The sequence below is a fragment of the Nannospalax galili genome, unplaced genomic scaffold, assembly GCF_000622305.1.
Source record: "Nannospalax galili isolate Female #2095 unplaced genomic scaffold, S.galili_v1.0 scaffold103, whole genome shotgun sequence".
Classification (NCBI taxonomy): domain Eukaryota; kingdom Metazoa; phylum Chordata; class Mammalia; order Rodentia; family Spalacidae; genus Nannospalax; species Nannospalax galili.
In genome coordinates this window covers 3,786,725-3,800,817 of record NW_008352136.1, presented here as the reverse complement: position 1 = coordinate 3,800,817, position 14,093 = coordinate 3,786,725, and the positions used below count along the sequence as shown (strand labels likewise).

The following is a 14,093-nucleotide window of genomic DNA, read 5'->3' as shown; positions in this document are numbered from 1 at the left end:
CTGAGCTGCCTGGAAAGGACACTTCCCAGCCTGCTGAGCTGCTGCAGACTGCAGTGAGCTCCAGATTTCCTGCATTCGTGAATTGTCACTCATGTTGGGCTTTGGTGATGAACTGTCTGAGTTACTTCTGTTCTTGTTAGTGATCCCTCACCCACACTTCTGTAAGTACCCCAATACAACTCACTGGTTCACCAAGCTAGACTTTAGGGTACCCTTACTTTGGTGGTGTTGGTGCCCTATCTGGGTGAGTAGGTGTTTGTTCATGTCTCTGTAGTAATGGTGTCAAACAATAAAGCAAAAACACCCACACATTAAATAATAAATAAAGAGCTTCGGCTGGGCTTGCTGGTATGAGCCTGTAATCCCAGATCTGGGTATACTGAGACTGGAGGATCCCAGGGCTCACTGGCCAGTCAGTCTACCCAAAACAGCAGGCTCCAGGTTCAGTGAGAGACTCCGTATCACAAAACAAGGAGAGAAGTTGAAGACGTCTGACATTGACCACTGGCCTCCACGTGCATCCACACACACATGCACACACAAAAGAATAAAATTCACTACAGCTACTGACCTTAAACACCTCATTCCTACTAAGCAGACAAAGTCAACACTTAACAATGGAAGATGTAGTAGAGGGAGGCTGTCACCATCAGCCAGTTCATAGAGCTCCTGCCAACTACCACGTCCAAATGAAGGAAGAGATACTGGTTTTCTTCACACAGAGGATCTCTCTCTCCTCTCTCTTCTCTCTCTGTCTCTGTTCTCTTTCTCAGTCTCTGTATAGAGGCAACACCATAACCCATAAAGAGTCCCACCATGGTTTATACTACAAAAGGCAATGAATGCCCTTAACTAGTTCACAGTAGTTAAGCCCAAGCCCCTGACTCCTGGCTGCCAAATGCTACGAACTAACTGTGTGGCTTGCGTAGATTCCTTAATATGTTATTTCAGTACTATCACCTATGAAATGGAACTAGTTAAAGAACGGTGGCACGTACTTCCTTAGTTTACACAGTGATTTTATGAGGATGCCCTGAAACAGCCCCCAGGGCAGTTGCTGAAGGGAAAGCGCCCATGGCACACCGACAGCTTTAACCTCTGATACGGGTTGGAAGTCTCATCACAGCAGCAGCAGGGCTCTGTGACACGTCAGTCATTGCTTGATTCTCCAGCTATTGATCTTTCCTCCATGATAATAGAATTCTGGCTTTTGACAGGCCATAGCGTCACCAGGAAGAACTACGTTTCCCAACGTCTCTTTCTGATGGCCATGGATTCCAGCCGATATTCTAGCCAATAAGAATCAATTAGAAACCCTGCGTGGGTTTCTGGGAAAATCTGGGAGGTGAATCTGCCATCCTTCCTTCTCCAAGTCCACACTGCTTGCTGGACTGTGCTCAGAATGGCGCAGCTACAGCCCAGCAGATCGTGAGGCCATGTGCTAAGCAGGGCAGAGGGTGGGCCAGAGTCTGTGGCCTGTCTAACTCTGGAGCTCCCTTCCCATCCCACGACTTTCACTTCAAGACTTCACTGATGTGGGAGATGAAGTTTTGATCTTTTTTTTAAATTTGTGTGTGTGTGTGTGCCTGCATGTTCATGTGGGTACAGTATGTGGGTGGGTGCTTGTGCACAAGTGTACACGTGCATGTGGAACCCAAAGGTCAACCTCGGCTGTCCATTCCTCAGATACCCATACACCTTTTTTTTTGAGATAGGCTCTCATTGGTCTAGAACTCAATTAGGAATGTCTTCCCAGGGCTTATAGGATTATAAGGGCTACCACCACATCCAGCTCTTTATGCAGCTCTGGATATTTAACTCGGATCCTCATCCTTGTGCAGAAAATACTTTGCCATCTGAGCTATCTCCCCACCCAAATTCTGCCTTATTTTAATCACATGGTTTTTGCTTTGACTTATCTCTTTGTCATGATTATGTGGTCATCTGAGCCCTTCATGGACCTCTTTGGAGACAGGCTGAAAAACAAATATTCAGTTTACAAATACCTGTCCGCATGGGCTAAAACAATACAGAGACCAATCAAAGTACCAGTGGCACATGTTCTTGGAAGTATCAAAACAATCTGGATAAGGCTGTGACCATTGTTACTGAGCCCAGGGCAATGGTTCACGGACATTCTTAGGGGACTGAGGCAAAAGTGTTAGAAAAAAACAGAAGGAACAAAACCTAGAAATATCGTTAGAGGCTCTGGAACCTGAGGTGAGGCAAAGTTTATCCAAGTGCTGAGTTCTGAGAGGAGCCAGTGCATTCCAGCAGCCAAGCACTGAAGGCGGCCACCTCCAGTGAGAGCCACTAACCCCAGCTGCTCCTCCAGTAGACCCAGTCTGCTCAGTAAGGGAAGATTCCCTTCCGTACTGGAAACTACTCATCTCACAACTGTTTGTGGTGTGCTTCCCTAGCCACAGTCCAGTCGCACACACTGACTTATGCTGTAAGTAACTGTTAGCTGTCTTCTTTTGTAACAGAAAATGCAAATTCAATGTAATCAGTGCGAAAATCCCCATCACTCTGGCTGACCTGGAACTGTCTGTTAGAAGCTGACGGATGAGCTTCATGCTGCTCGGGTAACAGCCAGAGCACACGAAAATACTCCCCTCTGTGCTGTGACTCTTCAGTCATCACTGGACGGAGTTTAGATCATGGAACTCATCTTCCACATGCGGTCCCTTGCTACTTTCTAGCTATATTTCAAAGCTAGGAAAAAAAAATGGCTGACATCATGTAAAATCTGAGCAGCAACCCCTGGTTCAAGAAGAAGCCAGCTTAAAAATGGCTAAGACGGGTGATTAGCTGCAAAATCTTAGGGCAAAGCCTTTTACCAGACTCTGTAATTTAGCTTGGCAGTCCGATCTAATCTCTTCCAGCAAATCTGCTAGAAGTTCTTCATACAAAATAAAGTTTACACTTTAAACCACTTCTCTCTCCCCCTTTGGCCAGCACACTGGGATGCTTGATGAAATGCTGTTTTATTCTTGAAAACAAATCAAGACATCCCAGAGCATATTCTTTGATTTTCTCCAACATGGCCCAGGCTGGCTTTGAACTCATGAGCCTCATGAGTCTGCCTCCTGAGTGCTGGAATTACAGTTGTGTGTTACCATGCATGCATGCTTTCCTTCCCTCCCACCCTTCCTCCCTCCCCCCTTTCCCCCTCCTCCTGCCTCACCACCTCCCTTTCCTCCTCCTCTTTTTCCCTCTCCTCCTCCTTTTATTTAGACTCTTTGCTTACTTTTGTAACGATAAGGACTAAACTCTGTGCAAGGCAAGTACTCCCACCACTAAATCATACTCCCAGTCTTCCCACACCATCTTACAGCTAAACAGTTTTAATTCTTTAAACATTTTTTTAAATTGCATATTTAACATTTTTCTACAACATTTCCATATTTGTGATTGTGAATCTTTTCCTGTTTCTGCAGACTCTTGTGAAGACATGCTGACCCAGCTGAGCTCACTGATCTGATAAGCACCTGAGTAAGATGCAGTCTGACAGCACAGTCATTTGTGTATATGGAGCACTTTTATATAATAAGCACCTTTCATCTCTAGCGCATGCAGATGCCCCCTACACACATACACACACACACACAGACCATGTGTCTGATGGAGAATTTTTTCTATCATACTATATGAGCTGGTGGCCCCCTGACCCATGGCTGTGGGGATGGGGTTTGGGAACACAGCTGAGCCCTCATCACTGTCACCTCCACTCGGCCTTCACAGACAACTTGGCAGGTTGCAACAAGAGGGTGTCAGCATTAGCTATGTAGTTAGGAAATGCACAAAACTGGCTTCGACCAAAGTCCAATGAATTATGGTGGAGAGAAACGTGGTGATTGTTAGTTCACTGTGTCACACACAACACTCTCTTATACCTGATAACAAATGCACAGGGTAGAGTCTAACTCCATTACAGATGAGAAACTTGAGTCACAAGAAATAACACAAATAATAATGAAAGCCATTAAGCAACAACTTCCTGAACTGTCCCTGACTATGGGAGGACCACCCGTCCCCTGGACTTGTACCCACAGGTACCAAGATGAATATGTCCAATTCAGGGAGAATTGGGGTAAGACTTCTCATACCAGAGAAGGAAGTTTCTCCAGAGACAGTGCGCAGGGGCCTCTTGGTGCTACTTCACTGATGACTGCATCGGGTTTCTGACATGAAATCTGAAGTGAGACAGGGTCTCCCTGTAGCCCCAGCTAGCCTGGAACTCTCTATGTACACCAGGCTGGCCTCAATCTCACAAAGATCTGTCTGCCTCTGCCTCTCCTCCCTGGTGCTGGGATTAAAGGCGTGCGCCACCACACCCAGTACTTGACATTTTCTTAATAAATACATTATGTGTGCTTTGAGTAAGTCTAGGGTCCAGGCAAGGGAGAAGAATTGTGCAATATAATAGCGAATGGAAAATGCAGTTTCAAATGCTAATTTTAAGAAAGCTAACACAGGGGGCTGGAGAGATGGCTCAGCCGTTAAGAACACTGGTTGTTCTTGCAGAAGACCCGAGTTCAAATCCCAGCACCCATATGGCAGCTAACAACTGTCCGTAACTCCAGTCCCAGGGGATCTGACAGCCTCTTCTGACCTCTGCGGGCATTGCACAACATGGGTGCACTTACCTACATGCAGGCAATACATGCATACACATAAAATAAAAATAATAATAATTTTTTAAGTTTTTAAGGAAAGCCGACACAGGCCGCTCTTGTTTCATATGTTCATATCAAACATTCTTCATTTTCACTCTCTAAATATTCCTCAGATGGTTTAGCAAAGGGAAATGTGAAGACTGAACGTGGGGCCCGATGGCAGTGGTTATGCTCGGCCTGCCACGTGTGCTCGTGCACGCACACACAGACAAGGAAGTGTGAAAGAGTTAAAAACACTGGCATGGCACTGGAATTCCTGTATTTTATCTGACATAAGATTAACTGAGATTGAGACACGTGAGTGACTGGTGTTATTCCTTCAACTTTTCTGTTAGTGTGAAAACATTATAAATAAAAATGTTTCCTATAGATTTTTTAAAAATATCTTTTTATTTATTATTTTTATGTGTATGCATGTATTGCCTGCGTGTAGGTAAGTGCACCCGTGTCATGCAACGCCTGCGGAGGAGAGAAGAGGCTGTTGGATCCCCTGGAACTGGAGTTACGGGCAGTTGTTAGCTGCCATGTGGGTGCTGGGATTCGAACCCGGGTCTCCTGCAAGAACACCAGTGTTCTTAACTGCTGAGCCATCTCTCCAGCCCTCCTATACTTTTTTTCATTAATTGAATTATTCTTGCAAGTTTTAGTTGTAAATTTATTGTGGAGAACAGGGAGAAAGATTTACAGTTCAAGCTGTATTTGGAGTCTGGAGATACTGGGGTGCAGGCAGGAGACTGAAATGGCCAGCTGATCAAGCTTCAGCAAATTTCCTGACTTGAGGAAACTGTCACTACAGGCTCAAGATTATCTTTCTCTTGCGTATCTCAGGAGCACCAGGAAGGGAAATCCCACTGCAGCCCTTCCAGGCCTCTTCATCCAGGAGGCAGTACTAGGAGAGATCACAGAACCCCTCCTCCCCAACACACAGAGCCAGACAGAGCAAGCTGACCAGAGCCATGCCGGAGTATCTGAAAACCCAACAGTCACTGAAGCACAGTACGGAGGACAGCGAGAGCCATCCGCACCACCCAAACAGGTGAGCGCCTGATAAATCCAAAAAAGACTCAGAGCCGAGGACGTAGCACCTTTTGCTGAGTCCTGACCCATCATATCTGTGTGACCCTTGGGATTTGATCCCCAGCACCATACAAACTGGTGTGGCGGTGCTCACCTGTAATCCCAGCATTCGGGAGCTGGAGGCAGGAGGATCAGGGGTCATCCTCATCTACACAGCAAGGGTAGCCTATGCGATATGAAATCCCCTCTAAAAATTGTAACAAATAAATAAGATTTGGCTTCCCGGCATCATAGACAAACTGTCCAGGGTTCAATATAAAAAAAATCACCTGTCAAAGCACAAAAATCCTAACATGAATGAAGAAAGATAAAAAACTGAATCAGATGGTGAAATTAACTGATAATCATGCCTCAAAAACCAAACATAAATTCTCCTGAAACAAATTAAAATGAATCTCAGCAAAGATAATATCAATTTCCTCAAGAAGCTACCTGTAATTTAAATTACTTCAAAGTCTTTGAAGTAAATGTAATGTCCGTAAATGGCTATGGCAATGTGATATGGACCACTTAATCAGGTATAATCAATTGAATAAAAGAAGTAAGGTTTGAGCAGACATCCAAGTTATTTGGGTGTGCACGGAGTTCTATTTTTAGACCGCCAGTGTGCAAACAGAGGAATGACTTCAAAGCTATACTCCTCTAAGAACCTCAATTCTTACTGGCCTTGAGGCCATTGCCAAGAATTTAGCAAACAGATGCACTGTCAGCAGCCCCCTCACTAACAGTACCGGGCTTCCCAAAGGCCCCACAGTGGAAATGAAGCCCTGTGGAGACGCAAAACGCCTGCGTAAGCAATGGTGGCTTTTGCTTTTTGTTTTCAGAATAATGCCCAACAAGCGAAACGATGGGACACAAAGACAAAGACACGGGCTGAGCTGAACTGAACCATCTGCAATGGAGATGCGTGGCCTGTGGTCAAGACTGAACTTGTACTTTGGGAATCTTCATAGCCCACGTAGCAGTAATTCTAGCAGGCTTTACTGTGTGTTTACCACTCCCCGGAATGTACCGGGCATGCTTACAGCAGTCTTCAGTATTATTGGTGTCCTGTTTCGTGAAGAAACCAAAGTTCAGAGAAGTTAAATAACCTGCTCTGCCCCACTTGGCTGTTGTGGTTTAGACGTAAAACATCCCCCTATACTCACGTGTTTGAACAACTGGTCCCCACAAGGTGCAGTGTTCTGGAAGGTTCTAGAACCTTTGGGAACCTTTAGGGGGGTTCCTCACTGAGGGAAGTGGGTCATTGGGAAGAAGTTGGGGGAAGTGTCTTGAGGGTTGTAACTTGGCCTTACTTCCTGTTGACCCTTCTCTGCTTCCTGATCCTCTGACATGTGACCTAGCAGCCTGTGTTCCTGTTGCCACAGTTGAGAACTGCCTGACTCCATGCCTTTCCCACCATGCCTGCCTTTTCCACCATAATGGGGTGCTTCGCCTCAAATTGTCACCCAGAATAATCCTCTCTCCCCTTAAACTGCTTTGTGTCAGGGACTTGTCTCGTGCTTAGTAAGACTTCAGACCCTCTTTGAATAAATCGCCTGCTCACTCCAGGTCTGCATCTTCTGACCAGCACGGCCCCTATAACGCACGGCGATGCTCCCAGATCTGCAGGCGTTCAGGCGTTTCCTTAGCCCTTTCCTGGTTTCTGTCACTGTAACCACTGACAGCTTCTTCATCTTCCAGCACCTCCCTCTCAGCCTCTTCAGAAAACAGAGTCACAGGAGAAACACAGTTCTTACCCTTCCTCTCCCTCTTGGCTTCTGTAGCTCAACCTGCACTCGGCCCCTCTCTGGACCATACCTCACTTCCTCAAAGGCCCCACCCTGCACTATTCCTCCAGGAATTCCCTCATTTCTCAACTGCATTCTTTTTCTTTCCAAATTGTGTCAGCGTACAGCTCTTACTCTTCCCATCCTCACACTCACACTCACACTCAAAGGCAAACGCTCTCTTTCCTCTCCAGACACTGCGAAATTCAAGGCTGGCTCATACTTGCTTTCCCTAGTTCTGTCTTGACTCACTCTAAACAACCTTTATTAGCTTTCTCCACCTTGAATGTGCTTGTCACATCAACATGGCCCTCCCATCGCTAACTTCAGTGCAAGTTCTGCGTCCCAGCTGCACCGGTCCTTTCGCAGTGCTAAGCGGTCTTCTGATGTACAGTCCTCTGCTGACTTCCAGAGCACAGCTGCTTCCTTTTCCTCCACCTCTCCTGCCTCTCCCCCGAACCTCCTTTGGCAGCTCAGACGTCTCTGTCCTCAGCCTCTGACATGAGAGGGGCCACAGCTCAGGTCTTGTTCCCTCAGTGAGCTCCCCTTTGGGGTCTGCTGGTTGCAAGTATCTTCTTGAGAATGATTCCTAAATTCCTTCTTCCGCCCCTCTCTCCTGGATTCCAGACTCAAAGGCCCAAATGTCTGCTCCTGTCTCCCCGATTCCCATCAGACACTGTCCCAAACTACCATTCCCTCTATGTCCGTCAGTCCTGGCAAAATCCAGATGGCACATTAATTGGGTAGCTTGAGGATAACTGAACAGTAGGGGAGTTTATAAGACACAGAAATCACAGGGAGAGTGGGGCCCAGGGACAATGAAGCCGGCTGCTGATCCCAACTCTGAAGGGTAAAGGACCAAGAGGAGGAAGCAGTTGTGCAAAGCGGGAGAGGGGCAGCCGAAGGGCAGCACTGTGACCCACAGCTCAAGTGTAATCAGTGTCAAATAACGCTCTTCTGAGGGTCTCACCAGGGCTGCTCTCACAGGCTGAACACACAGCAGAAACCAGGAGTCCAAAAGGGAGCCGCGAACTAAGGTGGGAGCTGGTGAGGCAGGAGAACAGGAAGTAGTGGCAGAGGGTCCAGCGTTTGAAAGCAGAGCAAAGACTGGAAGGCCTCACTCTGAGCATCATTCACCCCGAGGAGCATGCTCCAAGCCCCACGGTACATGAGCCTGGAAGACGCAGGTGTGATGTTAATGACCCATAAAAAGTCACTGTCCCTTGCCTCCGCCCCTTTACACCTTCTCTCCCTCTTGGAGCCAGGCCACAGGTGAGGCCTGGCACAGCCTCCAAGCTGCTGTGTGTCTCTCCCTTAATAAATTATCTTCTCTCCTGCGACTGTCGATGTGTCTCTGCAGAATTCACTGTAAAGAGTCTGGAAACTCTAGCACATACCGTCCAGACTCAGATTGGTGTCTGTGACACTGGCAATGTGGCCTAATGGGTAGAGTGTTTGCGTAGCATGCACAAATCCCAGGGTTCAATCCCCAGCTCTTCATAAACCAGGCATGGTGGTGCAGACCTGTAATCCTCGCATTCAGGAGGCAGAAGGATCAGCAGCTCAGGGTCCTCCCTTTCTATATAGCAATTTCAAGGTACGCTGGGGTTATGTGAAACCCTGTCAGAAAAAGAAAGAAAATCAAGACTAGGGAGAGAGAGGGCTCCCCCAGACTGCATGTAGTGCACACCTGGAATTTCACCTCTGGGAAGGTGATTCTTGGGGCTTGTTGGGTTTTATTTTTTAACACTTTATCCTTATGTTATCACTTTTTTGCAGTAAGTGAACATTTTCTAATGCAGTATTTTTATTTCATTGAATCATTTTATTATTTTTTTAAAAAGCAACTCCTTCAGTCACTCCAAAACTGCTTCAGAACATACTAGCTTTATCCTAGCTCTCCGTTATTCATGTTATACATATCACATAGATTTAACAAACTCAGTTACATTGCTACAACAATTTATATGATCATTGTCTTTAAAGAAACAGCGAAATCAGTGCCAAGCACAATCTAACTTACACTTTTATCATATCAACCTTTTATTATGTTTGCCAATTTTAGTCACTACATGGGATTGCCCCCTTAGCCCAATGTGGCTTTGTTCCCACGCATCTCTGTTGTGTCGGAGTATTAATTACATCTCTGTAATAAATTGGCAAACACATTACTATGCTCCAAGCTCCAAAATAAATTATATATATTATTTTACATAGTTATGCCTTAAATCAGTTAAGGGAAGAAGAAATTTGTCTTTTTTGTTGTTGGTTTTTTTGAGACAAGGTCTCCCTGTAGCCCCAGCTGTCCTGGAACTCACTATGTAGACCAGGCTGGCCTTGAACTCACAGAGATCCGCCTGCCTCTGCCTCCTGAGTTCTGGGGCTAAAGGCGTGGGCCACCACACCTGGTGAAATTTGTCTTTTTTAATAATGTAATTTCTTTTACTGGTGTGTGCTTGTGTGTGTGCGTCTGTGCGTGCACAAGGTGCGTCTGGAGGCCAGGGGTGTCCTCAGGATGTCTTTCTCAACTCCTTCTCCACCTTCTTTTCTCAGGCTAGGTTTCTCACTGACCCTGGAGGTGGCTGTTTTGGCAAGGTGCCTGGCTAGCGAGGCCCTGGGATCTGCTTGTGCTGGAGTCAGAGGCAAATGCTGCTGAGCTCAGCCTTTTACGTGGGTGCTGAGAAGTCAAACTCAGATCCTCATGATTACATGACATGCACTTTACCCTCTGAGCCATCTCCCCAGCCCCATCATGTGGCTTCCAGTTGGCACCTGACTTAGCTTGTTCTCAGCCTGAAGCATTTACTTGAGCGCTCACTGCAAGACAACTCCGCTGGCAGCACGGCTGATCAGGTTTTCCTTGCTTGGTCTTGTTTTTAAATCTGGATATGTCTTGATTTCCACATTCGTTTTGTACAGGTAACTCTGGGGGATGCAGGACTCTTAGAAGGTGGTTTTAGTTTTCATCAGTCATTGTACATATGCTGTCCCACTGCTTTCAAACACCTCGTGGCAACTGATATGTCAGCTAAACTTGCTGGAGCTCCCTTGGGAGGGAAAAGTCCTTCTGTTCTTGTTGCTTTCAAGACTCGCTTCCTATCCTTCGCTTTCAGGATTTCGGCTGTGACCTTTCTATTTGTAGTTCTTTGTAGTTATGAATTTTTTTAATGTTTGTATTTTATGTGTATGAGTGTATTGCGTGCATGTATGTACATGCACCTGGGTTGGGCAATGCCCCTGGAGGTCAGAAGAGGGCGCTGGACAGTTATTATCTACCTTGTGGGTGCTGAGAATCGAACAAGTCCTCTGCAAAAATAGCCAGTGCTCTTAACCACTGAGCCATCTCTCCAGCCCCTTGCCCTTATTCTTTGAAAAATTACTCATGTATGTATGTATGTATATATGTATTTTTGAGTGTAGTGCTCTTAACCACTGAGCCATCTCTCTCTTTATATTAGCTTACTTGGACTTCCTTGAACTTCCTGGATCTATAAATTAATATTTTAAATAAACTTCAGTTTCAGTCATTATTTAAGTATCTCCTCTCTCCCCTCCCCTCTTGTCCCCTCCCCTCCTCTCTCCCCTCCCCTCCTCTCTCCCCTCCCTTCTCTTCTTTTTTCTACTCCCAACACATGATGTTGGTGCAGTTAATGGCATGCCACATTTCTCTGTGAGCCACAATTCTCTGAGGTGACACCAGTTTGAGCTACACGCCCTTTGATGGCCTCTTTCTCATATAACATCCAGCTACTGATCTCAACCAATCCAGGACTGATCATTCAACTGATTTCAATAGTGCTTAGTTTAGAACATAAACTGCTTTATGGCCTAATCCTACCAAATTTTGGTTTCTGGAGAGGCTAATTCCCAAGGTCAAAACTGGAAATTTGGTGTTAGCCCAAGAGATCTTTTCCTACCTGCCTGTTTTCCTGTGTTTCCAAAGTCCCTCAAGAGCTTATTTGCTTTCAGTACAAGTGTATTTGAGAGCAACCTCAGGCTTGAAGCTGTCTATACTGCTGCAAGTAAGTGAATTCTTTTGGGAGCAGACTTCGTAGTGTTATGAATCCTCAGCAGCAGGCGTTCACTGGAAACTGCCCCTGACTCCCCCCCGCCCCTCCCCCTTTGGCTTTCTGTCACTCCCTAATCGTGTTGCTGGAGCGTAGCCATTCCTTGGGTCTGTGCTAACTAACTGCAGGGGGACTGTGGTGCTCGTTCTTGAAGTTGGCCATATCTCATCCCATCAAGACCTTCCATTCCAAAAGTGCCGGTCCCCACCTCCATTCAGGAGAAATGTCACTCTACATCCCAAGGAAATGGGAGGCTGGCAGTGGAGAAGGGAACTGTGTGGGCGGAAACCATATTATTCTGTAAACATAAAGGCAGAAAAATGTCCACAGCCTCAAACTTACTAAGCTGGTTCTTTCAGAGAACTTAGAGCTACAGTTCCTGTCTCTCCTCCCAAGCTTCCCCTCATCCTTTATTTACCTTCGCCTCCCCTTTCCACAGAATCCGTTCCCCCCGACGCTCTCTGCCCACCTTTGCCTTGTCTTCATATAAACTGGTTTGTCTTCAAAGAAAATGCAGGTTGAGATCCTGATGGCTTCAAGAAGAGGAAATGCCTCTAAGTAAGTGCTTGCCCATCCTGGAGATTGCCCACCCTCACCTCACTGTAATGCTGTGTCCCTGAAAACCTCTTTCCACTCTGAGCCCCTAAAGGTGGAGATTAGAGACAAAGAGGTCTTCCAGGCATTGTCCCTGAACAAATCTGCTTCCTTCCAGCAACTTCTGTCCCTCAGGCTTCTGGCAGAGCAGAGAATACTATAGGCTTCTGGGGACAGTACTGGCAAATCTCCGAGTCACATCTAACACTGACACGGAGTGATGGTGCACTTCTGAGTGACCCCCCACTTCAGGAGCTTGGTACTCAGTGGGTGAGTTGTACAGAAGTCCCGAGTCTCCTCAATGTGTCATCACACCATCATGAACACTTGAAGTCCTAGAATTCTCTGTGGTGCGTGCCTGTCCTGGAGCCTCCATCCCATGAGGTGGAGATGAGACAGGAAAGAACTCCTGCCTTTCACCCACACTTGTGTGAAAGAGCCGCAGCTGCAGGTAACAGGGAAAGGTGAGCAAGGCTTGCATCCACCTCTCCTGGATGTCGGAGAGACATCAGATTCCCTAGAGAGTGACTCTGTTGCCAACTTTGAGCCCAAGCTGGTCCTTGTGGAACCATGTAAAGAATCAATCAGACTGAACTCCAGTTCAGAAGGGAAGGAAGGTTTGTTCTTGACCAAGAACAGAAGCGGGAGAAAGGCTCATGGGACGCCTTGGTCCTTCAGCATAAAAAAGTCACGAATGCACAACAAACCAGTGAAGGGCGGTGACAAAAAGAAGCCCGGCCGGGCTCCAGGGGTGTGGACGCCACCTTTTTGTTCTTTTATGTCTTCTCTAGTCACCATCCCGGCCATTTCCTACTGTCTTGACACAGGAAGGGGCGTCACTTTGCACCCAGATGGGATTATGGCCAATTTATTTTACTGTTCTTTTTAAAAGTCTTTAGAAAGCCTGGGGTGTCTGAAGTCACTGGCTAACATCCTTACAGAAAAGCAAATCATATTTAGGAAACAATACAAGTGAACCTAGGGTATTCAGTAATCACCAAGCAGAATGATAGTGTGTTACGTATTTCCCTCGCTGCTGTGACCAGATACTGACAAAACACAACTTAAGGGAGGAAGAGGTCATTTTGCCTCATAGTTTAAGGGGATACAGTCAGGGAAAGTACAGCAGCCAGGATCAACTTAGCTTTGTAAAGCAACAGGAGCTGGTGGCTAGATTTCCTCACAAAGCCACAAGGTGGAAAAAGAGAGAGAGAGAGAGAGAGAGAGAGAGAGAGAGACCGACCAAGACAGGAAGTGGGAGCTAGGCTGCAATTCATAAGGCCTGCTCCCAGTGACGCACTTCCTCCATCAAGTCCCCACCTCCTAAGGGCTCTTCACCTCCCCACAGGGCCACCAACTGGGAGCCAAGTGTCCAAATGCATGGGAACACTTCACATTAAACCATCACCAAGCTCCACAGTAACAGAAGATGAGGCTCATCTGTTTTCATTTAGTGCTCTTTGAATTTGTTCCAAAAGAACTTCTTCAGCCATGAACTTGAATATCACATAATTAGTGAGGCATCCAACTGACAGAGTCCAGTCTGGACAGCTGATATGAAGCATAAGCATCTGTTAGCTTAAAATCTCCTGACAAGGACCACGAGAAAGTACGAACCAGCATCCCCTCCTTCCAAACGTAAGACGCTAGACTTGGGAACAGAAAGCTGGCTCTTGCTGTACACAGCTGGTACTAACTCTAGATGTTTGCTGAAATAAAACGGGTGACTCAACCAGTATTCTGTGACTCTGTCGGCAGTAGTAAGCTCTTGAGCAAAATGGGGTGTAATTTTCCAGGTCAACCTTTTTTTTCTTAAAGATGAATACAAAAATAAAATCTGCCTTCCAGATCTCTCCCTGTTATTTCCCAGATATACTGGTTTCTATCAGTGCAAAGATGCCAGCCAG

At 46.3% G+C, this 14,093-nt stretch overlaps 2 long non-coding RNA genes across 3 annotated transcripts in view; one reads left to right on the top strand and one right to left on the bottom strand.

The window, feature by feature from the left end:
* Window positions 1-14,093, bottom strand: part of LOC115066953 — a 166,462-nt gene that overhangs the window by 91,843 nt on the left and 60,526 nt on the right. The gene's annotated exons all lie outside the window — the stretch shown is intronic.
* Window positions 10,303-13,918, top strand: LOC115066952. Of its 2 annotated transcripts, none has more exons than XR_003846392.1 (4): window positions 10,303-10,444; window positions 12,032-12,150; window positions 12,305-12,456; window positions 13,535-13,918. It is a non-coding gene; the product is annotated as an uncharacterized LOC115066952 (long non-coding RNA). The 2 variants fall into 2 exon arrangements; XR_003846391.1 differs by having other exon boundaries at window positions 12,305-12,650.